The sequence below is a fragment of the Etheostoma spectabile genome, unplaced genomic scaffold (assembly GCF_008692095.1).
Source record: "Etheostoma spectabile isolate EspeVRDwgs_2016 unplaced genomic scaffold, UIUC_Espe_1.0 scaffold362, whole genome shotgun sequence".
Classification (NCBI taxonomy): Eukaryota; Metazoa; Chordata; class Actinopteri; order Perciformes; family Percidae; genus Etheostoma; species Etheostoma spectabile.
The window spans coordinates 345731-350717 of NW_022605592.1; the positions used below are offsets into that span (position 1 = coordinate 345731).

The following is a 4987-nucleotide window of genomic DNA, read 5'->3' on the forward strand; positions in this document are numbered from 1 at the left end:
AGAGAGAGAGAGAGAGAGAGAGAGAGAGAGAGAGACAGACAAAATCCTCTCACACACACATTACCGCAGCTATGACCATAAAAGTATAACCGCTGACTCGTTGGCAACTTTACTGCATTCACAAACAACAATGAAGCAGCTAGTTATATTTTACAGACAGCTATTGCTCATGGATCATTATATTAGTATAACATCACTCCCAAAAATGCAAAATGTGCCAGATACAGACAGTGCTTCCTGCTAGCCATCATGTCTACATCAACATCTTAAAGCACATGTTATGTAACTAATGTAAAATAAGATTTGTAGTATATAGGATAAAAAGTTCAAAGACACTAGTCAGATCCTTCAAATAGAATGGATTCAAGAAGCATTGAGACTATTGTGCTACTGTGGTTTGATCAAGTCTGCTTTCTAGTAAGAGCTCTTTTTATCCTGCGATTTCTTGGGAGTATTCACATCTCTCCTGGCTCTCTGTGAAACTAGCTTTTGTCTTTGATAGCTACAGGCTGAGAAGTGAGAAAAATCACAATTAGAAGGGATGATACTGAGAGTGAACTGGAAGAGGGCAAGCAAAGAATAAAAACAGGAAGTATTCACAGCCGTGGACGACCCACAAAGGTGGGCAACATGTTTAAATTCAGCACCGAGAACAGAACCCTGCATCTCTTCATGTTTAGTGAATCACATATTTAGTGTTACCTTCTCACATATTTCCCTATGTCTATCAGTATATTTGACATGATGACTTTATTCTATCAAAAGAGTATCAATATCAATGTTGGGGGAATCAATTTATGAAACATGACAACTAGTTCAATCAGGAGTAGTATAAATCCACAACGTTCTACTTCTGGGAATGCTCTGAGGGCACCTGAAAATCCGCCAGATTTCACTTATTTCTGGCAGATAGCTGTTGCCTTGGGCTTCCTTTGTTTTGGTGTTCTAACCTCTGGTGGAGTTTTGAGGACTATGTTACCTGGTCCTTAGATCTCTGCAGGGTAAATCCAGACAGCTAGCTAGACTATCTGTCCAATCTGAGGACTATGGTTACCTGGTCCTTGATCTCTGCAGGTAAATCTAGACGCTAGCTAGACTATCTGTCCAATCTGAGGACTATGGTTACCTGGTCCTCAGATCTCTGCAGGGTAAATCCAGACAGCTAGCTAGACTATCTGTCCAATCTGAGGACTATGGTACCTGGTCCTTAGATCCTGCAGGGTAAATCCAGACAGCTAGCTGACTATCTGTCCAATCTGAGGACTATGGTTACCTGGTCCTTAGATCTCTGCAGGGTAAATCTAGACGGCTAGCTAACTATCTGTCCAATCTGAGGACTATGGTTACCTGGTCCTCAGATCTCTGCAGGGTAAATCCAGACAGCTAGCTAGACTATCTGTCCAATCGGAGACTATGGTTCCTGGTCCTTAGATCTCTGCAGGGTAATCCAGACAGCTGCTAGAATATCTGTCCAATCTGAGACTATGGTTACCTGGTCCTCAGATCTCTGCAAGGTAAACCCAGACAGCTAGCTAGACTATCTGTCCAACTGAGGACTATTGTTACCTGGTCCTCAGGTCTCTGCAGGGTAAATCCGACAGCTAGCTAGACTATGTCCAATCGGGTGGTTTCCTTTTGACGACTAAAACTACTTCTGAACGTACATGTGTTCCACCAAAACTAATTCCTTCCTGAGACTAGTTTGCAGCGGCACCACAGCTTTTCTCTGGTGCTTATCCCCTTTGGATATTTGTATGTGATGGAGCGGGGCTTTTGATGATGGAGGAACCCTGGGTGCTGGGAATAAAGACAAGTGGAGATGAACTGGGTGGAGGATGGTCACATGAAATGACAACCGCAAAGAGTAGAAGTGGTTTAAAGTTAGAATGCTACAACGCAATAGCTCACGGAGAAGAAACGGAGAAGAAACCACATTCTGCGGATGACAATGTAGCTGATTAGGTTGGGGGAGAAAGAGAGAAATGTGAAGCGTAGAAGTTGTCCTGAATGAACTCATGCTGAGATCAAATGTGTCCTTCTCTTAAATGGTTTATGCTTTGGCTGACACAGTCGAATTGCGGGTTTGTAGAGTTTAGATTCTCTGCCCGAGCCTGCGGCCTCAAGATCTTGTGTTTATCCCCAGTACATGTTTTTTTTTTTTGACCCTCCATGTCACCTCCGGGGCTCCGTACTTTAGCAGCAGATAAGATCTCTCCTATATCCGTCAACTTGTAGTTGAGAACGTCAGTTATAATGGCCCACGTATTAAAAAATTGTGTGGTTTGAATCGGGCTCATGATTTTAGTTACTGGGCCGGGCTCAGGTACAACGTTCTCTGTTTTGGATAGGGTCGGGCTTGATCTAAGCTTTAGCTGTTGTACCAGCTGTCTTTATGTTCAAACCTAGCCTAGTTATAATGGAAGTGTTCAAGTGGAAATAAACACATCACCAGTGCCTGAACTGGGCCAGTGGTAAAAACCTTCCTTCAGTGGTATAAATAAAGGAACGTTGCAGGGCTTTAATCGATGACATTGTGAAAGAAGCAGCAGGGAGTGGAGCACATGGCTGGAAGCATGACTGCCGCTCAATGTTAATCAGATTGGGAGGAAACTGACTATTCTCTCAATGTCTGAATGCTGATAGATGCAAAACTGAATGTCTACATTTTAACTTGGGCAATACGAATGGATGACGAAAGAAGAGCGGGGGTGAGGCAACACAGAGAGAGAGAGAGATTGCATTCCCGATTATTGCAGTGATAAAACAACCAGCGTCACCGTCATGTTCTCTAAACAATATGACACGTATATACACACACACACAGACACACACACACACACACAGAGCATGACCACCCTCTGAGAACGTTCTAGCCACGACAATGAGTCTGCAGGGAAGCTCACACTCATTTCCTGTTGCTGTGGCCATTTTCACCGACACACAGGTGCTCTGGAACAAACACCCACACGCAGACAGCAAATTAACTAGTTTGCCTTGTTTTTTCTACATTTGAGACTGCAGGTGGTGTAACACACTGTCTGGCAGCTGCATTGAAAGCCTACAGCACTTGGTCCTCACTGACTGGGGATAGTGTTTAGATAAGAACATCCTGATATCGGCGACCTGCAAAACATTCCAGCTGAGCTTTTCAAGCGCAATTAATGTAAATTTACTTCTTTTTGGAACCAGTGGAGTCGCCCTCTGTTGGAATGCAGGTTTAAGGGACTTCTGAATTGGCTTCACTTTTCAGGCCCGAAGGGTGCTGCTTGGTCTATAGGCACATTCAAAATATTCCTGTGAGTTTGGAGTGGAAAACCTTGTGTCATTGTAAACTGCATACTTGCAGTGCTCGATTGAGAATCGTGACAGACTTAGCAACAGTAAGTAACAGATGTCGGGTTTAATTCCCGATAAAGCCTGCTCCTCTGGATTTGTCCTCCATTATCTTTTACATTGATGTTAAGTGCTGGATGGCCAGTTGAATCAAATCAAAATCCTTATGCTGTAGTTTCCCTGGTCTTAGTACCTGCATTGCTAGTCTAATAGTCTAGTCTGAGTGCGCTATCTAAATGAGAAGCATGTGATCCGTTTTAGTTTTTTACTCTGAGCTGTATTGTGATGCACATGTCACTAAAGTACTGTAATCTTGTTTTATTTGAGGCGTCATGGTCCTCTCATTTGCAGACCCAGAGAAGGTCATGCATGCTTTTATCTCCTCCAGGCCTGACCAGTGTTAGGCACGGTATGAGTCTCAGCAGGTACTCATGACTCAGTATTTTTAAAATCGTGGCCATGACCCCAATAGAAGCTGAGATAGATAGCATTTCATTTTCATTATTGATGTAGCTGGTGATGCCCTTTGCTAATTTTTACCTGAAACATTGGTCAACTTTTGCACCAAGACGGCCGCTGCAAAGCACAACGTCACACCCTCTGCAATCTTTTTTTTAAATGAATCACCTATTCCCCTTCCCTCTAATCGGGGACAGCCTGTGCTGTCAGCTAGCCACTACAGCCGTGTATCAGGAAGCACAGATGGATACAGAGAGAAAGAAAGATGGGAAGCTCTAGCTCAGAATGAAAAGATGGAGAGGCAAGAGGCGTATCTCAAGCCTCTCCCAGATGCCGGTACATCCCTGAATGGATTGGAAGAGGGCAGTTTGTCACTGGCTGTCCGGCAGACTATTTTTCTGCCGAGAAGAGAGGCAGGGGGAGAAAAAAAAGCATTACAGTCCAACAGCCTGACCGTGTTGCTCCTTTAATAAAGGCCCAGCCTGCCTTCACCTTCCTCTCCTGGTCCACCCCTAAAAGCCCCCGAGTCATTGAACTACATTACTGCTCCAGGCAGACCTGCTTCATGTGGCAACAGAGCGTGTCAGTTGCTCCCACCCACCATGATTTATCCAATCAGGATGCTGGCTTGTCACACAGGTGAAGATGACAGAGGAGCTAATATAACAAGAAGGAGGCCCCGCCGCAGAAGAGTGATCCAAACTCAATAAAAACAGAGGGTGGGAGTGAAAGTCAGAATGAACATTGGAGCGTAAAAGCAATTTTCCTATCCAAATCAATATTTTGGTAACACTCTTTATAAACTCCAGTCTTTCTTGTAATCAAGAAGACTTTTCTCTTTCTCTTTTTCTCTCTTTTAACTCTTGATTAATGTAAAATTCCCACAGTGTTACCGAAATTTATGGCTTGGCTAAATGCAGCTCATACTCTATTTTAGCTGGAGGTGAGTTTGACCTTGCTGCCGTAGGTTACATACAGAAGGAACAACTGCTGAAAGTCATAAGTCACCAGAATGTAAGGTGGGATTCATGGCCTCCAGGCAAAGCATCAGACTGCAATTAACAAAAACTAACAAGTTCAGGGACTCCTTCCTCTTTGGCTTGAAATCACACTTAAAGGCCCCAAAAACTATTTTCTCTTTAGCTTTTTCCTATGAGCCAAAGTAGGGCTGCACAATTAATCGAATTTTAATCGC

The 4987-nt window shown here is 43.7% G+C and overlaps 1 protein-coding gene across 1 annotated transcript in view; it reads right to left on the reverse strand.

Annotated features, from left to right (window-relative positions):
* ptchd4 (patched domain containing 4) overlaps positions 1–4987 on the reverse strand; it is a 51613-nt gene that overhangs the window by 9975 nt on the left and 36651 nt on the right. The window lies entirely within an intron of this gene.